A 21,091-nucleotide genomic window follows, 5' to 3' on the forward strand; every position below is an offset into this window, starting at 1 on the left:
TGTATCCACGGGCAGAGCTTGGTTGAACGAGGCAATATCGTATGATTGCGCCTACTTTCAATCCTCTGTTGGCTTTTTGACCTACCATATACTAGATCCTACCTGTGAGAGGGGTTGGGAATTTTGTTTTGCAGGAAAACATGCCTCCATCCTACCTTAAACCATTCAGACTATCTATCATAATCAACGTCGAACCTCTGAATCTGGAGGTTTGACCTTATGTGACTTTTGCAGAGGTTATCTATCAGAATCAACGTCGAACCTCTGAATCTGGAGGGTTTGACCATCTTTGACTTATGCACAAGCTATTTATTCAGAAAGCAACGTCGAACCTCTGAATCTGGAGGATTCGACCATATCTTATTGGCCATGAGAAGTTGTTGTCCAAGAGGCCTTGATCCTTGATCCTGATTTATGTTGCATTTGCATCATCATTGACATTTTTGCATTCATGCATGTGCATCAATGGTTACCAAGACTCCTACATTCTTCCTCTCCATCAGATCAGACAAGACAATTCCTCCACACCGATATCTGATAAGAGCTCACCGACAAAGAATCATGGGGAATTACAAAAGAAATCAAGCTACTATCTAAAGACCCCACGCCTCCTCGTGAGGGTACCTCCCACCAAAGGAGCCTAAAAGACTTTGTGTTTGTCAGAGAACATTTCATTTGCATCAGAATTAGGCCAAGCTTGCCATTGTATAGATTCTCTAGTATTTTCAATTGTATTACTTTTGTTGTTATCAAGTACTATTCATTGTAAGAAACTCATTCTGTTTGAATAAATAAAAATAATGCAATATACATGTTTTTCTCAAATCATTTCATTTTTGTCATTATGTTCATTGATATTTAACTCATTTGTCTTAAGCAACTAAAAAAGGAGAATGATGAAAATCAAAAACACATGAACTACTAATTGTATGCTTTTGGAACAAAGATCCTGCTGACGATGTACAGGCATTTTTTCAATTCCTAAACACCGGAGTTATAAGGGAGTGAAACCTTCGTCAACCCCTTTGAGCCTAAGGAGTAGTAGTTTCTTTTCAAAAAAATATATACAAAACCCTCAATCTTAACCAGGGGCAGGGTAGTCTTCAGTTAGTGCGACTGAGCGTTCGATTTTCAGGTATTCCATCAGAGGATCAATCATATCTCATATCTCACAACAAAAAGAAGAAGAGCACAATCCACAACGGATGTCTCCCATTCACTAAGAAGAAGGCAGTCACAACCTTTTCATCAAGTCAATCACAAAGCCATGCAACTTGTTCCCGAACGAGACGAAAAAGAATGAAAAGAAAATCATGAACAATAAAAAAAAAAGAAGCAATAGCCCGCTAAGTCAAAAAAAAACAAAGCTTTGAAGCAAATGACTTAGGCAAAAGTTAGGGCATATCCCGCTGGACAACGAAAACCAAAATCAAGAGAAACTTTTGTCCAGGCAAAAATTAGGGAAAGCAAAAGAACAAAAATCCTCCAAGGGACAAGTTGTCGTGATCATCAACGAAAGCACCAAAGGGTGACTGCCACCTCCATCAAAGCTACAAAGGATCCTCATCCATCACAATCCTTCCTGAAAGGCGGATACTCGTGTCAAACTAGCTGAACATAGGGCTGGAGAACATCACGAAGAAGGGGTGGGTTAAGTAGAACTTGAGCTTTTATCCTTTGTTTCTCAAACCGTGAACCTGGCCACGTTACAACCCTAAAAAGTCCTAATTGAAGCAGAGTTCGTTCCGAGAGCATACAAACTGTAAAATCATGTCAAACTGACTCCTAATGTTGCTTGTCACTTGTGTTAGTATCAGTACAACATTTTGACAAATAAAAACCTTTCTTTCGAGATTAACATGTGCATTGCATTCTCACTATCTCTTTCAAAACAGAATTGTCTCTAATCAGAAAGTAAGTACTTGATACCAAGGAAAGTTCAACATCGAAATACCGTCGAGTAATCTTACAAAGGTAAAGGTTGGTCATCCGCAAAGCAAATACCTGAAGCATCCATCTGGTGGAAGAGTTCCTTTCAATCTGGGGCATTCATTCCATGATCAACACTGGGGCTGACCATTGCTAATCTCCATGATTCAAACATATCAAAGTCATATCTCAAGAAGATCCTACAAGCTGGGGCAAGCTAGTAGCAATTCATCTTTTCATCCCCAAGCAAGCGTCAGATATCAAGACAAGTGTCGAGGAGTCAAGTCAACACCTCACCTCCACAAGTTCTATCCTTCAAGCAATGACATTTCTACAAAGGCGCTCTCCATCCATCCCTGGTACCTTGGAAACAAATCATTCCATTCATAGTCATGCATTAATCATGCATATCATTGCATTCTCATTGACATTTCTCCCACAATAATCCAATCATCAATAAACCAGGGGCATCCACTCTACCTTGATTCTCAAATAGAGTCTTAGAACTCCACTTAATCTACTCCACACAAAGCAAAAACCCTGACAAATCAATCAATACACTACATATAGAATCCATAACATTGCATCTCCAGAAGTGCACAAATAAATCATACATTGCATATGAAGCATAAGCCAAGTTACTCATCAGATGAGGTCCCTACAAGCAATCAATCGATATTCCACTGGATCACTCAGAGTTACCATTGTGGTGTCATCTCCCAAAGCCAATCATGGTCATTTTTCTTCAACCCAGAGTTGATGTTTTTGAGTTCAACCCAGAGTTGACTTTCCCTCCATCTTTTAACCGAGTTAATTATCTCCTCCCACTCAACCCAGAGTTGACGGTTGTCTCTTTTCTTCTCCCACTCAACCCAGAGTTGACGGTTGTCTCTTTTCTTTTCCCGCTCAACCCAGAGTTGACGCTTATCTTTTACTCAACCCAGAGTTGATTCCTTGTCTTTTCCCACTCAACCCAGAGTTGATGGTTATTCTTTATCCTTTTCCCCTCTCAACCCAGAGTTGATGGTTATCCTTTATCTTTTTCCCCTCTCAACCCAGAGTTGATGGTTATCCCTTATTCAATCCAGAATTGATTTCTCTTCCCCTCTCAACCCAGAGTTGATGGTTATCCCTTATTCAATCCAGAATTGATTTCTCTTCCCCGCTCAACCCAGAGTTGACGGTTACCTTTTAGTCAACCCAGAGTTGATCCTTATATTTTTCCCATTCAACCCAGAGTTGACGGTTATCTCTTGTCTTTTCCCACTCAACCCAGAGTTGATGGTTATCTTTTATTCAACCCAGAGTTGATCCTTTTCCCACTCAACCCAGAGTTGACGGCCATCCTTTATCCTTTTCCCACTCAACCCAGAATTGACGGTCATCCTTGTTTAACCCAGAGTTGATCCTTGTCTTTCTTTCCCACTCAACCCAGAGTTGAAGGTTATCTTTTATTCAACCCAGAGTTGATCCTTGTCTTTCTTTCCCACTCAACCCAGAGTTGATGGTTATCCTTTATCCTTTTTCCCACTCAACCCAGAGTTGACGGTTACCCTTTTATTCGATCCAGAATTGACTCCTCTCTTTCCCACTCAACCCAGAGTTGACGGTTATTTCTAATTGTTCATCCTTCCCCTTTCAACCCAGAGTTGAATTACTTTCTCTCAACCCAGAGTTGATGTCTATCTCTTGTTTTCAACCCAGAGTTGATATTCTTACTTTCTATCTCAACCCAGAGTTGATGCCTATATCTTGTCCCATTAATACTGATTTCCCTTTCTATTCTCAACCCAGATTTGATGTTTACATCTTGTCCAACCCAGAGTTGACTTCCCTTTATTCTTCGACCCAGAGTTGACCCACTATTCTTCTTCAACCCAGAGTTGAGTTCTATTTCATTTCTAACCCAGAGTTAATTTGTTCAATCCAGAATTGATACACTTTTCCTCAGTAGAGTTGACACCGTCTTTTCCCCAGTGGATCCTATCTCTCATCAAGCAAATTTTCAGGTTCACTTAGTATTTAATCCTCTTCTACCTCGAATGCTCGAAAGGCTAGCGCCAATCTCACCTTCAGGTTTAAGATGATTAAATAGGGGCAGCTGTTGCACCCCAAAATTTGCCCATCCAATTTTTCTACTAGCTAGCTTATTGTTCTTAACTTCATTTGCATTTTAGGTCATCTAACATATCATGCAATCTGGTTTATGATCAAGGATGTAGGTAATTAAGGTATCCATGGTCTCAAGGCCCCTCTTCATTCAAGGATGTCAAGCTACAACATCTTTATCAAAATTCCTTAAGAACATCAAGTGCATATTGTTTCATCGGGGATTAAAAGAAGTTTACTTGGTATTGTACTTTGGTTGTTTCCCACATCTCTAGTCATCAATTTTATATCTCAAGAGAAAATTAGAGTTTTGGTTAATTACTTAAGTTTATCATTGGAGTTTATTAATTGGAGACGGACTTAGGTGGATCCAAGTTGCTTGAGCTTGCAAAATTGGAGGGCGTAGAAACAAGTTCCAAGGTCTGTATCATTATGGTCACTCAAGTAGCATTTATCATCATCCAACTTTATTCACAAAGGCCAATGTCATTTAAGATCCAATTCATTTGTTAAGATTCAACTTCAAAGTTCAATTTATCTGAGCATTGTCAGAGCATGGTCAAATACATTATTATCCAAGTTTCTTCATCCAAATATTTCACCAAAGTCCATTTATGTTCATGACAAATCATCAAAAGTCAACATACAAGAATACACTTTTATAAATCCATATCCAATTGCACATTACACCATTTGAATACAAAAGTTATTTCTATTCTTGTAGCCAAGCCTTGGTTCCATCTCTTGTTCCATCTTCAAACCTCTTTTCGTCATCCATCATTTTCCATCTTCAATCCTCATAAACTCCTACTGCACCAGCAAAACAGAAATGGTGTTATCATGCATCCCTACACATCAGCATACATACACATCAAAAAGAAACCATTTGTGTTCACACCAGTTCAGAATGTACACAAATAAATCCAAACTGCACTAGTATAAAAGCCCTGCATAAACAATAAGAAAATCAGCATTCATTCACTATATTAAACCAAACCTTTCCTAACCACTTTTTAAACCAATTAACACTCAACCCTATAACAGAAATACTAACTGTTAACCAACTCATAACTGTCACCATCAATTCACTAACTAACTCTAACCATCTCAGCCCTCCATCCATAACTAACCCCTAACCGAAAATCCAAACAAAACTTCCCTAACTTCTCTAACAGAATTTCCACATACCAAACTAAAAACAGTTCCAACTATCAATAACCGCATATAACTAACCTGTTTCATTACTCACCTATAACTAACTCAAACAGAATCAGTTACTCATTCTAACAAACTCTAACAGAATATGCTAACTAACCAACAGCTCCATAACAAACTAACTGAAAGTGAACAGAATCATTGAGAATTATTCAGCAGGAGAAGGTTCAGAATGTGACAGAAAAAGTCAAGGGACTTACCTCTATATAATCATCATCTTCTGCAGTGCTTCAGGTTTCAACCATTTTCTTCAATTCCTCCATAACTCTCCACCATCTTTACCTTCTCTCCACCATTCTTCCTTCTGGACTTTCACTCTCAATTCACTATCTCCGCACCATTTCCATCTTCATCATTCATCAAAGTTCAACTCTCCATCATCTTCATCGCTTCACACTCCAATTTCCATCTTCTTCCCCTCAAAATCTCTAAACCTTCACTCTCAAAAACCCTATCTTCTTTAATCTTCATCACCTCATCAACCTACAAATCCTCCACTGGTTTTTCAATCTGCATCAGCTTCTTCACGACTTCACTTCACTCCATCATTCTGCACAACTCAATCTTCATCATTCACAAACCATCACCACCTTCATCATTCAATCAAACCTCCAATCACCATAGCCAAACACATCAACAACCTTCAATCCTCATTCATCGAAGCTTCTTCCATCTCCTTCAATATCCAATCCTCAATCCTTCAATCACCTCAATTAGTCAACAAAATCGTCAGAAAAAAGGCTAACAGAAACGAGAGGGCAGAAACGAGAGCTTGTTCATGGCGTTGGCCGGAGTTTTGATCGGAGACGGTGAGACTCTCCGCGCGTCGTTCATGAAGAGGAAGAGTGCGAGGCAATCGATGATGATGAGGCGGAGGATCTGAATCGGAGACGAAGAGACGAGAGAATTGTTGTCTCGCGGTTGTTTCGTGACGGCGATAGAGAGTTTGATGGTTGTTTCGTGACGGCGATAGAGAGTTTGATCGGAGAAGAAGGGCAGAATCACCGCCGCCGCTTCATCTTGCTCGTGAGAGGAGAAGAGTTCTTTGCCGAGATTGAGGGTGCGAAGAGAGATATTGAGTGGTGTCGTTGGTGGATGGCCGATCGGAGAGGGTGAATTTCTCCGGCGCCGCTCAGGTGCGCCATTCGCGAGAGTGAGAGACGAGTAGGGAAGGGGGAACGACGCAAGGTTCTAACCCTAATCCCTTTTCTTTTTTCATTTCAATTTATTTTTCTTTTTCATTTCAATTTGTTTTCTATTATTAATTAACAGAATGAATTAATTAAGTTAATGGAGAATGTTAACAGAAATTCAGTCTCTGATTTAATGTCATTAATTGTTGATTAAAGTTGTGATAATTTGGACTAATCTGAATACTAATAAACTCTATTGGGCCGTAACTGCTAGCACACACCCCTGGCCCATTGTCTTCATTTTTGACATAAGAGAAAACTGTCACAATAAAACTTCTTTGGGCCATACGAATTTTTCAGATTCACACCCCTCTGTTTACTTTGTTTCCATTAATATTTTTAGGTTCTATTAGTTTTCTTTGCCATTTCTTTTTAGTGAATAAAAACTGATTTTTTCCTATCATTTTGAGACTTAAATACATGTTTTGACATATAAAAATAATCAACAAATAAACATTAGTTTAGGCTTTTATTTCATTTCTTTTTGCTTGATCAAATTCTTGTCTTTTTGGCACATAAAAAACCATAAAAATAATAGTATTTTAAATTCGATTTTTGTACTATTTTGCATTGTTCACTTTCATGTCTTGTACCATATTTTCAAGTGTTTATGTTAGCCACTTTACACTAATTTTTGTATCGTTATTTACTTGTAATTTTTACTTGTAATTTCGATCTCCGCTTATGCTTATACTTTCATGCCGCTTTTTGCTCCTAACCATTAGGTAGAAACCATGACAACATTAGGAATTAGAGGTTCCCATCATATTAGGCTAGTTTTCATCTTAGGCTAGTTTTGTTTATTTTCCTTTTCAACTTTAAAACACTTAACAAAGGAAGAGGCGAATCACATTAAAAGTGGGAGAGAAACGAGTGGGATTTATTCCCTAATCTGTTTCTCGAACACTTAGTGAGAGAGAAATGAGTGGGATCCATTCCCTAATCTGTTTCTCGATCACTACAAAGAGAAATGAGTGGGATTCATTCCCTAATCTGTTTCTCGATTATTAGAGAAATGAGTGGGATTCATTCCCTAATCTGTTTCTCTATCCATGTAGAGAAATGAGTGGGATTCATTCCCTAATCTGTTTCTTTGACATCATACATTCTATGTGATTCCACTCGCAGATTAATTCCCCTTAAAAAACACTCAACCAAAAACATCTAAAATATCTAATAAAGGCTCAGACCTAAACAAAGTGATGAAGTGGTGCGAAGCCTTGTATTGGGTTTTGTTCATCATGGAATTACCATAAAAAACACAAACCAATCTTCTCTCTTTTCTCTCTTGCCTCCGAGGCATTCTTTCTCTTGCCTTCAGGGCATTCTTTCTCCTAATCGGACACGTTATTTCCGCTCCATTCCCAGCTTAAGACTCCAGAGGTCGAGCAGCGGAGTGCGAATATAACGTCGTTCACTAAAAAACACAAAACAAATAAAAACTAAAGAGCCGAACTACGGCGCTCTGATTCCCGAAAGGGATACGTAGGCATCAAGTCGCGGGGCTTGAACGAGCACAACTATTTATAAACCTTATTTTCCCCGTGTTTCTTTTCTTTCATTTGCATGCATTTCCTTAGTAATTAAGCTTTAGATTTATACACCCTTAGAATAGAACAAACATAGGTGGATACCATCGAGTACGATGGGCGTGAGGGGTGCTAGTACCTTCCCCTTGCGTAACCGACTTCTTACCCGATCTTTGGTCGAAAGACCTTCTCTTATCCATTCTTTATTCCAGGTTTTCTGATATTCCTTTCCCTCTTTGGGATAAATATATTGGTGGCGACTCTGTTGTTCATTTTTCGCGAGCGTGCGACAGGCACCAAAAATAATTAATTTCCCCAATTAGTTCTCCGAACTACAAAAAACTCTGACTTTCATTAGGGATATGTAGGCATGAGGTTCACAAGGAATCTCGGCGAGTTAATAAAATACCAAAAATAGTCAGTCTGTCTGTCTTTCTTTTAATTCAATTCAATCCCTTCTCCTAACACAAAGGAGAAACTTTCCCAATAATAAGCAACAAACACAAACACATAGACACAAAGAAGGTTCCCGTAGAGTACTATGGATATGTTGGGTGATTAAACTCTTCCCTATGTATAACCCACCTCCCAGACTCCAAAATTTCAAGTCTAGGTGAATCCCCACACTTAGAAAACTCCTAGGGTTTATTTGAGATCTTTTTACCCTCTCCTACTCGTAGGATAATTAAAAAGTTCGTGTGATATCGTAGGAAGAACTGAAACAAAATTCATCCCGCCCCGGGCGCATTCTCCTTCCAAATATCGCGTGAAGGGTCTAGCTTGCCGTCCTCCCAAGTGAAACGGGAAGGTAAAAAAACGACACCACAGAAAAATGGCGACTCTGCTGGGGAAAGTAATAATCTTGGTTTTTCATCCAAACCAATGGTTGACCTGTGTTGGTCCTGCCCCCAATGAGGAATTAGGGATGCCAAATTCCCCCTCAAACAAGAGAGGTCCTGCCTAACCTCTGTGTCATTTCATGTGATTGTTGCATATTTATTTGTTTATTTTGTTTTTTCTGTATCGAGATGGAGAATGTCTTCTCGGTGAAGGCCCTCTAATCTTGGTTCCCAAGTCTACTCTTGGGATTTGCCTAGCTGGTTGTGATTAACTGCGCCAATGCATTCCGAGACTGATTTGTACCAGGAGGACCTAGAAACACATTAACCCCACTTAAAGCCTTTTTAGGACGTAGAGCGGTGATTACGAAAGTAATTGTCACGCATATACTACACTCAGAGAAAACTCTCTTATAGATACCAGTCAACGTATCTTTAAGATTGAGCAAAAGCTCATAGACCCCTAGAACCCGTTCTACAGGTACAAAAATCCTTATCCTTAGTTTACCCTGGGGCGAGGTTTGCGTTGTGACTCCATGACCACTATACCTTTCTACGCCATGTTTGTTTAAAAACTCTTGTGTGTGCATTCATGCATTCATCATAATAACTAAAAACAAAAGAGTCTTTTTCGAGTCGTTTTCAAGGAAACTAAATAACGAACGTTTTGAACTTCAGAGAGAAAGAGAGAAATGGAGAAAGGACTTAAGGATCTATACCATGGATTACGAAAGAAAGAGAGCTAGAAAATACACCTTCAAAATTCCTAAGGTTGAGGAATTGGAAAAGCACGAAAAATTGGTGGTCAACCCCCAGGCTTTCTAGGAGAAGTATGGAAAACTTCTGTCTCTTCTCAATACCAACATTGTGGATGGGATCCTTCCCACTTTGGTACAGTTTTACGATCCAACATATCACTGTTTTACCTTTCCTGATTATCAACTCATGCCTATGTTGGAGGAGTACTCTCGTTTGGTTGGAATACCGTGTACACGCAAGATCCGTACTCCAGTTTGGAAAAGAATCCTAACGACATTATCATTGCTGCAACTACTCCCTTAAACGTAGTCGACATCAGAACTCATATGGTGAGTAAAGGAGGAATGCAGGGATTGCCCTCCAAGTTCCTGTTGGATCAAGCTCGGTACTTCGTCAGCATCCAAGATATGAGCGCTTTTGAGAAAATCTTGGCTTTGCTTATCTACGGATTATTTTTGTTTCCTAATATTGACAACTTCGTCGACATCAACGCAATTAAGATCTTCTTAATTGGAAATCCAGTTCCAACCTTGCTTGTGGATGCTTATCACTCTATGCATTCAAGAAACCTGCAGCAAGGAGGATTAATTACATGCTGCGTACCGTTGTTATACGAATGGTTCGTCTCACACCTGCCAAAGTCTAGCACTTTCTGGAACATGAGGGATGGCCTTTACGGGTCATAGAAAATCATGTCCCTCACTCATACGGACATTGATTTGTGTAGTCCTAACAACGACGAAACCAAGATCATCTTCAGTTGCGAAAGTTATCTCAACGTACCCCTTATTGGAACTAAGGGAGGAATTAGTTACAATCCAGCTTTAGCTCGTCGTCAATACGGATATCCCATGAAAAATATACCAATTAGTATTCAAATGGAGGGTCTGTTCTTCAAGAACATCGACGATCATGGTAACATGCTGAAGAAGGAAATTGTCTAAGCCTGGCGTCTTGTTCACACAAAAGGGAGAAGATTGTTAAGAAAACATCTTTGCATCTCCCTGGATCCTTAACTTCAATGGGTACGCGTCAAGGCATTCAAGCTCAGGATGCCATATCAACATCAAGAACCTATTCCCTTAAGGGTACCAATATTCCTTTTCTCCACCGATGTTGAAAAACTGCAAGCGGTATTAAACAAGGTATGCCAAGAAAGGAATGCTTGGAGAAACAAGTATCGAGTTGTCAACACGGAAAATGTTGATATTCAGAACATCCTAAGAAGGAAGGATGAGTTACTTGAAGTCCTCGATCGACAAGTGACACAATCGTCACTTTCTCATCATATCCCTCCTGCTTCCTGGATCATTGATCAGCTCATGTCAGAGAACGCTCAGCTCAAGAAATAGAAGAAAATGTTAGAACGTGAAGTCGGCTCTTCGTCAAAGTTTTAGAGTCCTTTCTCTCTGTTTCTCAGTATTTCCCTTTTTCAAAGTGTGTAAAACATGGCGTTTTCTCTTAATTAATAAAAGTTTGATGTTTCATAACGTAATTATGGTGTTTCCTTGAAAAACATTAACTTAATTGCTCATCGTGCATCGCTTTAGTCGTACGCACTGACACGAGAATTGTCGCGGATCTAATCGTCACTTTCCTTTCTCCAGAAAGAGAGGAGGAGAAGGAGGTGAACCAAGACTTTCAAGTTGTCTCATTCATACAACACTCGTTCAAGTCGCAAGAAAAGAATGGAAGACTTTGAACAAGAGAATGGAGAACTCAGAGAAGAGGTTACTACTCTCAAAGATGCTGTTGAAAGGCTCAATAGTATGGTAGAAGCCCTGGTAGTTGCGAAAAATCGACCAACACCAGAAGAACCACAAAGGACTGTGGTTTCCGAGATTGTTTCTACTCCTATTCCTCAGTATATCATGCCGCCCAACCGACCTTGGGGCATGCCGTATAACTTTACTCCAGAAGGGTACATACCCCCAGTTTCTAAAGTTCCAAGAGCTACAACGGAGATTCATCCACCGGAGGGTTACAGACCTCTGGAAATTGAAGTTCCAAGAGCAACGACAATGGGTTATGCACAACATAATGCTGGGATTCCAAGATCCGCTGTCATGGCTTCTCCACAGCCCATTATGCATACTTTTCCTCCACCGGGCGGACAAGTATATCATCACGCTCCCAGTTAGGACGCTGGCGTGTATGAAAGATTGGGCGGGTTCCAGGAGCAGTTTCTGCAAATGCAGAAGGAACTCAAGACTCTCCGAGGACAAGATTTATTTGGAAAGAATGTTGCAGACCTCTATTTGGTTCCAAATGTTAAGATTCCTCATAAATTCAAAGTACCAGATTTCGAGAAGTACAAAGGGAATTCATGCCCACAAAGTCACCTCGTGATGTACGCTCGAAGGATGTCAACTCAGACTGATAATCAACAATTGCTCATTCATTATTTTCAAGACAACCTGACTTGTGCTGCACTCAAATGGTACATGAACTTGGAAAGTTCAGAGATTCGTACTTTTCGAGACCTCAGAGAGGCCTTTGTTAAATAGTATAAGTACAATCTGGATATGGCTCCCGACAGAGATCAACTCCGGGCCATGACTCAAAAGGATAGAGAATGCTTCAAGGAATACGCTCTAAGATGGCGTGAAGTTGTTACTTTGATCTGTCCACCACTTGAAGAGAAAGAAATGACGAAAATCTATCTCAAGACTTTGAGTCCACTTTACTACGGACGAATGGTTGCAAGTGCACCTAGTGATTTTACAGAGATGGTAAACATGGGTGTACGTTTAGAAGAAGCAGTTCGAGAAGGACGCTTGAATAAATAACCAGAATCTTATATTGGTCCAAGGAAGTATGGAAGTTCTTTCCAGAAGAAAAAGGATCAAGACGTCAGTAATTTCTTTCATAAAACAAAGAAGAAGTTTTCACCTCTAGTTGCTACAATAACTCCGGTTGTTAACTTAGAGCCAGCTTATCAACCTCAGGTTTCTCAACAACCATCTCAGCAAAGGTCACAACAACCTCAGCAGCAGGTTCGACCTCCGAATTACAGCAATCAGGTTTCAGGGTATCCTACCTTTGACCCCATACCAATGCCGTATGTGGATTTGTTTCCAACATTACGGCGAAAGGACTCATCCAAACAAGGAGTCCTCCAAATCTGGCAAACAGTTCTTCACCATGGTTCAAGGCTGACCAATCTTGTCCCTATCATCATGGGGCACCAGGTCACAACATTGAGAACTGTCTCCCTTTTAAGATTGACGTTCAAAAATTAGTGAAGAGCGGAATGTTATCCTTCAAAGATACTAATCCTAACGTCCAAGCAAATCCTTTGCCGCAGCATAAAGAAGCTTCAGTAAATCTGATAGATCAGCACCCCAACATTATTCAAATCTTCGACATCCGTCAGATAGGGTAAAATCTTGTCAAGATGCACGCTAGACAAGTTGGATACGGTCATGTACCCTCTCACAACTACTTCACATGTGAAATTTGTCCAAAGAATAATCAAGGATGTGCTGTAGTTCAAGCTGTATTACAAGAACAGATGGACTTAGGATGTATTCAACACATCCGAGTCAAAACTGAGTATGACATCAACATGGTTCAAGGATGTCCAGGAGAATACAAGATCTACAAAGTTGAAGATCTCGAAGGATCGATAGTCAGGTTCCATAAAACTTTAAATGGACTTGCCTACTTTGGAACGGATTTCCACCCTTACTGTAGATGTAGAATCTGTCAAAGAAATTCACGAGGATGTTTGCGCGTTCGCAACGACATTAAGAAACTGATGGATGACTGTCATACCCCAAAATTTGCCCATACTATTTCTCTTGTTCAAACTCAAATCAAGGACACCCTCTCCTAAACAAAGTTCAAAGAATTAGGGTTTTGTTGTTCTGAGAAGAAATCAATGGATCAAAAGCCCCAATACATTTCATATGGTCTATGATATCCCACACTACTTCCATGACAAGTTTCAAGCCTCGATTCAAAAGATTGCTCACTCAATGGCCCAAATGATCAATAATCGACTGGTTGACCTGAAAGTCAAACTGTGGTCAAAGTACAGTCAAAATTCCTGATTTTTTGCCAACATCCTTATTTTGACATATCATTCATAATTTGATCATGTATTGATCATGGATCATCAGGAAAGTATCGGAAATCCACAAAAGGACGAGTCTCTAAATTAGGGTTTTGGATTAAAAGTCAACTGAACTTTGACCAGCCATAACTTTCACATAGAACATCATAAATTTCCCATCCAAAGCTCATTTTGAAGGAAATTGAATTCTCTACAACTTTGTCTCTCACATGCCAAGTCCATAACTGCTTCATTTGAGAGATATGAGCTAATACATTACAGGTCTTTCTAAAAGATCGCCAAAAGGCATTTTTTCTCAAAGCTCATAACTTGAACATGGTAGACTCAATTAAGATGAAACCAGAAGGAGCTTTTAGAGGACTCTTTAAGCTTTCTAGAAAGTCCTATTGTCATACCCTAACTTTTGACCCCCCTGAGATGACATATCTTCAGGATTTTCATCAAGTCAAAGTAAGTACCCAGAGCAGTCTGACATTCAATCAAGGGTGTTCAAAGACAAGAAAACTCAGGCAAAGGATCAATCAATAGAAAGATTAGTCTCTAAGACTCAAGAGCTTCATTATTTCACCTATGATTGATTAGACACCTAGTCATCTAAGCACAGAGTTACTCAGGTCACCAGACTAGGGTTTTTGAGCCTATCAAGGACTAAAATCAGGGATCACCTTTGGGAAACTCTAAAAAGCCCCAGGGGATCATTCAAAGACATCAATCATCTTCAAATAACTCATATGACAAGATCCACTGGACATCACACCTCAATTCAAAGTCTACAGTCATCATTGTCATCTGGTCGACAATTAGGGTTTTTGACCTAATTCCCTAAGATAGTTAACTTTTTAATCAGGGCATGGATCCAAAACTCAAGACATGATTCAAGAGTCTCTACTACCTCAATATAATCCATCTACATCATTCATTTAAGGAGAAGATCTTGATTCTACACAAAAGTCCAAAATCTCACTTTATTTGGAAAAAGTCAACTGTATGGGATCACCATTGACTTTTGAGATTTTTGGTCAAACCATGACTTTCAAGGATCAATATCATCAATATATGGATATTAAAGTCATTTTACCAAATAAATTCAAAGAAATTCATCAAGGAGCAAAAAGTCGGGAATTAGGGTTTTTTAAGGCATGGTGAGAACTCAAAATTTCACCTACACAACTCAAAAAACTTCCAACATGAAAGTTGTAGATATTGCAAAATAAAACAACATCTTACAAAGGAACTTTTTTCAAAAGATCAATCATTTAAGAGTTTTGGAAATTTTGGAGTTTTAGGTCATAAACACTTAGAAATTTTTCTAAGTGTTTTAACCTAGTTTTCTTCCAACTTTGACCTCATTTTTCACAAATTTGCCAAGGGATTTTGAAGAAACTCCAAACTAATGATTTGAAGTAGATGTTTAGGGCTTTCCAAATTGTGTTCAACCTTCTCCAAATTCATTTCGAGCTAAGAGTTATGCTTGTTCAAAGTTGGCCTCATGAAGTGAAATTATAGGTCATGTACAATTTGAAACTTTGCAATTTTGTGCATTTTGCTTCACTAAGTGATGCTACACGACCTCTAATGCATCTGAAAACATGCCATGCATCCAAAATAATCATTGCATAAGGATTGGAGAATATTCTCAAAAACAAAAACATGTGATTATGTAATGATTACATTTGAGAATTTATGACAAATTGGTGATTCATCAAAGGAATCTTCTCCCAACCAATTGGAGCTCATTTCTGCAGCAAATTTGTCCCCTAGGATCAAGCAAAACCGATGGCTAGGGAGTGGTATCAAAGAGCTCATCATTGCACTTGGGATATTCTTTGAATTTCTTCATGGCTAAGAAACTAAAGTGACTTCATTAAGCAAGCTTGCCATCTCCGATTGCTCAGCATCATTTGCCTATAAATAAGAGAGCATACCTCAGTAATCAAACACACCAAAGCAACATAATTCTTGTTTTCTCTCTTCTTTCTCCATACTTAAGGTTTTCAAAGGTTCTTTGGCAAGAAGACTCGGATTCTTCAAACCAAAGCTCTTCCTTTGGAATTAAGTATTCAAACACATTAGGGGAGTCATTTAGAGGTGATCCAGACCTCTGAAACACTTCTGTAAGTGAGGAGTCATCATCTTCACCTCTCACTTGGAGCTGTTGCAGTTGGGGTCGAGCAGGAGGTTCTGGGTACTTTCAGTCCAAGCTAAGCATCTCAACACCTTCCAGGAGGATCACTGAAGCTATCTGGATCGTTGCAACAACTCTGCAACACACTTTGATTAGAGCCAGATCTTCATTTTTCAGGGCATTATTCCCGGTGAAACTCTTCAGATACCTATGTGACCTTTGTCCATCTTCACTTCTTCTGTTTTCAAAAACCCTTAACTGTTTATAATAAATATTCAACTGTCAACAAAACAACAAAAATACTGTTGAGGCTCTGTACATACTTCTTCAATGGCCTCCACTCCATCCAGGTTAGGCTTTACAAGCTTTCAATTTACAGTCTTTATTTAAATTACTGTCAAATATAAATTGTGCATATATATTAGTTTAGAACTACGTTTGAGTATAAACCCTAGGACAGTTAAACTATATATATATTATAGGAATATGACCTAGGATTGAGAATGTATTCCCGGTGAAGGCTCTTTCCTAATTAGAGATCTGTAGTTCAAACCACCAAGATGAATTATTCCCGGTGAAACATCTTGGCAAAAACCTTAGAATCCAAAATAATAGGACACATCCACCCAAAGAGGAATTATTCCCGGTGAAACCTCTTACCCATTTTCTTAGAGCCAAAATAATTTCAAAACCACATAGCTTTCTCTTGTGCTATAACAAGGACCCTCGATGACCCTCGATTAGCCTCCTCTTGGGCTTTGTACAAGGACCCACAAGCTTCTTAAAAGCATTTCCAGCTTCCTCTTGAGCTTGTATACAAGGACCCATCAGGTTTCTTATAAACATAGGAACAGGTCTTTAGTTACCTTGTAGCCTACCCTGGTGAGTTTCTTCCAATTAAAACCAGACTTTAAACAAGCTAAGTTTGTCTCAATTTTGCATTGAGTACACCTTTTGGAATGAGAGACATGGACAGTCTCTGTCATCCTTATCTTCATCAATCTTCCTTAGCAGAGTCTAGGATCTATGTTTATTTCTCCTCAGCATGAGTCAGCCTTTATCTTGGGCTTTAAACAAGAAGTCTCCACTAGATAATCTTTCTGCCAATCCTTTCATCCTTTAATAATTAATGGAGTGCTACCCAAATCAATCTTTCATTTCTAACAAAACCCCTGGAAAGGGTTAGCCTCCAAAACACATTCTTTCATTTTAACAAAAACCCCTGGAAAGGGTTAGCCTCCAAAGTCAATTAATAAAAATGTCAAAAAACCAAAGATTCATTTCTCTTAGGAGATAATTTCCCCAAAAGAGTCAAAACCCTTGGAAAGGGTCAGCCTCCAAAAAACATGATAAAGTCAGTCTTTTAACAGACAAATTCACCAGCTGAGTCAAAATCCCTGGAAAAGGGTTAGCTTCCAAAGAAAAACAGTCTTTTAATAAATAAAATCTCCTCAGTAGAGTCAAAACCAACAAAAACAGTTAGCCTCAACCTTGGGCTTCATACAAGGCACCAAACAATAAAACTCCCCTGTCAAGAGTCAGCCTCAACCTTGGGCATTGTACAAGGCAGATAATAGAGTCTCCTCCAGTGAGTTCTTCATCATTCAGTAGCCACAACCTTGGGCTTTGTACAAGGCAGTTTAAACCATACTTTCATGTGTCAAAGATTCCTAACACCTAGGATCTTTTCCCATACAGTCATCCATACTTAATTCATTTAAAAGAGTCTGCCACAACCTTGGGCTTTGTACAAGGCAGAAAATAATGTTTTTCCTAGCTAGAGTCAGCCACAACCTTGGGCTTTGTACAAGGCACACAAAATAGAGTCATCCATAGTCTCAAAAATTCAGTTATCCTCAGCAGTTAGCCACAACCTTGGGCTTTGTACAAGGCACACAAATATAGTCTCCCTAAGTAGAGTCAGCCTCAATTCTGGGCTTTGTACAGAACACCAAATAAAAATCCATCAAATAAACACTCTCCAAATAGAGTCAGCCTCAATTCTGGGCTTTGTACAAAACACAAAAATACCCTGTAATTAATCCCCAGTGGAGTCATCTCCCAGAGTCAATAATATTAATAAATCAATCAAAAAGCCTCAAGCTTGGGCCTCATATAAGCCAGCTAAAGTCAAATCTTTCATACAGTAGATAGACATAGCTTATCTCTATAGAGAGATATTTTTACTACTCTACCACATTCAAACAAACAAACATTTCAATTTCAAATTTCAATCAAAGTCTCCCATTTAGGACTCTGAAAGACATGCTCTGGCACATCCCAAGACTTGTACACTTTCCCTAATTTGGACGAGCATCTTTCTTTCATTTAAGAGGCATCTGACTGGCATACTTGCACACACAAGTAAGGTCCCCCTCTTGAATGAAATGAATCCAGTTATTCTGTCACTCCTTTACAACGTTTGTGGTAGAATAGTACAAATACCTCTCTGTAAAGATGATTTCATGTCTCTTTACTGTAGACAGAGATTTAATTCAAGCTTCAACCTTGAGCTTCAAGCAAGGCACCAAAAAACAGGTAATTTCCCTAGTTAGTTCCCCGAACTACATTAAGCTCTGACTTCCACTAGGGATATGTAGGCATGAGGTTCACAAGGAATCTCAGCGAGCTAATAAAATACCAAAAATAGTCAGTTTGTCTGTCTGTCTGTCTTTTTAAAATCAATTCAATTCCTTCTCCTAACACAAAGGAGAAACTTTCCCAATCATTAGCAACAAACACAATCACAATGACACAGAGAAGGTTCCTGTAGAGTACTACAGATATGTAGGGTGTTTAAACACTTCCCTATATATAACCGACCCCCCGGACTCCAGAATTTCTAGTCTAAGTGAAATCCCCACACTTAGCAAACTCCTAGGGTTTAGTTGAGATCTTTTTTTCCCTTTCCTACTCGTAGGACAAATAAGAAAGTTCGTGTGATATCGTAGGAAGAACTGAAATAAAATTCATCCCACCACGGGCGCATTCTCCTTCCAAATTTCGCGTGAAGGGTCTAGCGTGCCGTCCTCCAAAGTGAAACGGGGAGGTAAAGAAAATGACACCACAGAAAAATGGCGACTCTGCTGGGGATATAAGTGTTAAAAACCTTGGTTTTTCATCCAAACCAATGGTTGACCTGTTGCTGGTCTAGCCCCAATGAGGAATTAGGGATGCCAAATTCCCCCTCAAACAAGAGAGGTCCTGCCTAACCTCTGTGTCATATCATGTGTTTGTTGCATATATATCTGTTTATTTTGTTTATTCTGTATCGGGAAAGGGCTTGATTCCCCCTTGTGATGAGAAATCCTATACCCGGATTTGAGTGCAACATAAGATAGGATGGAGGATGTCTTCCCGGTGAAGGCCCTCTAATCTTGGTTTCCAAGTCTACTCTTGGGATTTGCCTGGCTGGTTGTGATTAACTGCGCCACTGCATTCCGAGACTGATTTGTACCAGGAGGACCTAGAAACACATTAACCCCACTTAAAGCCTTTTTTAGGACGTAGAGTGTAACATCCGGAATTTAATTATTTATTTAATTAAATTGTATAAGGAAATTATTTGTTGGAATTAGTCGAAGTTAGAATTATTGACATTATTATAAGAGGCGTAATTGGAATTATATGTTGTGTTGGGCGGATAAATTAATGATCGAGAAATTAGTCGGTTTAGTCGAAGAATAATATTAGAGATAATATTACTATAATGGACTATTATTAATTTAAGTTGATTTAAGCCGTAGAGAATGATATTGAATATGTTGAGTTGGTGGTTCGGATGATTTATTTTATAGTCGGTAGTTAGTCAATTTGGTGGAGAGAAATAATAATAGAATTAATATTATGGATTATGAGAGTGTTTTATTTAAGTGGGCTTAGACGTTGCGTTGGTGATAGTAATCATGGGGGTGTTAATTAGTAAGCCCAAATGAAGATTATAATTATAATAATAATTATAATAAAATAAAGGAAATAAGAAGAGAAGTTAGGTCTCAGTAGACGTGGAGAAAGAAGAAAAGTTGGAGAAAGAGGAGAGGTGAAGAAGAGAGCCATGGCGAAAGAGAAAAGCTAGAGGAAGTCCAATTTTCGCAGCAAGTTTCTGCAGTGAGACACCTTAGTAAAATAGATGTTTCTCCCAATCCAACCGTTGGATCGTCGCGGTTCTTGGACACAACGTTCCAGACTCGTAGAGGTAACCTCTGACCGGAGCGATTTTCGTTTTGATGATTTTAAGTTCGTCTGACAAAGCGATTTCCGAACAGGTTTTTGGTGCGTCTCTGCACGTTGTTAGAAAAGATTTTCGGAGAAAAGTTAGAAGTGGCGGCATAAGCTATGGCAACCGGGAGAGTAGAGCAATCTCATATCCAAGGTAAGGGTGGGGTTCTAGCTCTATAAACGGGATTATGATGAATGATATGTGGGGGTTATGGTTGTATGATTGCCTCTGTTTTGTGTGTTGGGATTGTATTGTTGAATGTTGAAATTGATTGACGTTTGTGAATAAGGTTATAAAAGTTCAATCAATGGTTGTGGGAAATTAACCTAGGGTTTATAATTATTATTATTGAGGAATTAGTTGTAGAAAATTGCTAGATGTTGGTGGAGTATAACTATGATATTGTTATGTTCTTGTGATGGTCGAAATTGAATTGTACTGGAATCGAAGGAAGAAAATTGAGTTTTAATTTTGTTGGAAGATGCTGTCAGCGCAGGTAAGCGCCAAGGTTTGGACGCGGCACGAACTGAAGGTTTCTGTGGTGTTCGGGGCGCAAAGAGAGATTCACGGCGCGTGCTATACGAGTTTTAGAAATATGTTTTGATTTCTGGCTGTTGATGTTTTATGTTGGTTGTTGGGATCAAGCCTTAGTAGGATTAACTTGAGAAGAATTATAATTATTATTAGTGAAGAAATTGGTTTAAATTAATTAGAATATTATACCGTTGGAATTGATTAATTTAATTAGTGGAAATTATAGTGATGATTCTTAGTGATGAGATATGTAGTTAACGGATTAAGTTGTATGAAGATGGAGTTGGTGTGAAGAAGAAATAGCAGTAATAATAACGATGATATATGTAGCAGGCTGAATTAGTAGCATAATTGGAATTAATAATAGAATTAACGAATAGTAGAATTGGAATTAGAATGATAAGAATTGTTGGTAGTAGATTAATTAATAAATTGAAGAATTAGTACCTAGATGTTTAGGGGCTGTTTTGTAATGATTAAGTTGATGCAATTGATGCATGTTTAAGTTGTTATTTTCGTTGCTGTTGTTCTGGTTGTTGTTGTTGATTAAGTTGCAGGTCTT

General features: G+C 38.9%; 1 long non-coding RNA gene across 1 annotated transcript; it reads right to left on the bottom strand.

Moving 5' to 3' along the window:
- Positions 1-4,634: 4,634 nt before the first annotated feature.
- Positions 4,635-6,527, bottom strand: LOC131611843 (uncharacterized). Its single transcript, XR_009287192.1, has 2 exons — positions 5,454-6,527; positions 4,635-4,886 (listed from the first exon to the last, which is right to left on the bottom strand). It is a non-coding gene; the product is annotated as an uncharacterized LOC131611843 (long non-coding RNA).
- Positions 6,528-21,091: the final 14,564 nt, after the last annotated feature.

This window comes from Vicia villosa, linkage group LG6 (genome assembly GCF_029867415.1).
Source record: "Vicia villosa cultivar HV-30 ecotype Madison, WI linkage group LG6, Vvil1.0, whole genome shotgun sequence".
Classification (NCBI taxonomy): Eukaryota; Viridiplantae; Streptophyta; class Magnoliopsida; order Fabales; family Fabaceae; genus Vicia; species Vicia villosa.